The sequence below is a fragment of the Arachis duranensis genome, chromosome 6 (genome assembly GCF_000817695.3).
Source record: "Arachis duranensis cultivar V14167 chromosome 6, aradu.V14167.gnm2.J7QH, whole genome shotgun sequence".
In the NCBI taxonomy this organism is placed as follows: Eukaryota; Viridiplantae; Streptophyta; class Magnoliopsida; order Fabales; family Fabaceae; genus Arachis; species Arachis duranensis.
In genome coordinates this window covers 40,666,719-40,666,990 of record NC_029777.3, presented here as the reverse complement: position 1 = coordinate 40,666,990, position 272 = coordinate 40,666,719, and positions in this window count along the sequence as shown.

The window sequence follows — 272 nt, the reverse complement described above, 5'->3', positions numbered from 1 at the left end:
TCAGCAATTTGTAAAAATTGTGCCAGAAACTCTGTAGGTTCTTCCTGTGGAAGACCGGAATACTGGCAGTTTTGCTGCACCATGATAATGAGCTTAGGGTTCAACTCAAAGCTACTAACTCCAATGGAGGGTATACAGATACTACTCCCATATGAAGCAGTAGTGGGGTTAGCATATGACCCCAGAGTCCTCCTGGACTGTTCATTCCCACTTAATTCCATGATGGAATAAAAGAGATGATATGTATGTTGATATTGTTTTTTTTATAAAAT